Raw genomic sequence first — 641 nt, 5'->3', positions numbered from 1 at the left:
AAATTTTGGTGACATTAGGTACTACAGTTAAACAGTAACTGCTGATTTATAGTTGCTTCGTACCTTCGTTAAACTAAAAATAAATCATATAATTAAATTCCTTGGTCTACTTACTCCCCAAATTGTTGAAACTAGAAAAATAAAATTATGAATATCTAATGTAATTTTTAAAAGCATTGAGCCATGGAGCGATTTCATCCTCGACAAATATATCCGTCGACTTCGCACATGGCATGTGATTGACAACGCGATGAGGGCTATGGGTAGGTATTGCTGCTATGCGTATAGGTAAAATACTCACATCCACTGACCGGATATAACGTACCAACCACAAAACTTTGTGTAACAATGATGATGATGATGATGATGATGATGATAATGATGATGATGATGATGATGATGATGATGATGATGATGATGATGGTAATGATGATGATGATGATGCTAATGATGATGATAATGATGATGATGATGATGATGATGATGATGATGATGATGATGATGATGATGATGATGATGATGGTGATGATGATGATTACATCACACATCTCTATTCACTTATTTTTTTTTTATCAATAAGACACAGAGACTTGGCCTGGATAGTGTATCTCTGAATATAGTTCTAATGTTTTAGACCTTAA

The sequence above is a fragment of the Berghia stephanieae genome, chromosome 15, assembly GCF_034508935.2.
Source record: "Berghia stephanieae isolate SIO BIC M18660-M18661 chromosome 15, UCSD_Bste_1.3, whole genome shotgun sequence".
In the NCBI taxonomy this organism is placed as follows: Eukaryota; Metazoa; Mollusca; class Gastropoda; order Nudibranchia; family Aeolidiidae; genus Berghia; species Berghia stephanieae.
The sequence above is the reverse complement of the archived record's forward strand: the minus strand, read 5'-3'. Positions refer to the sequence as shown.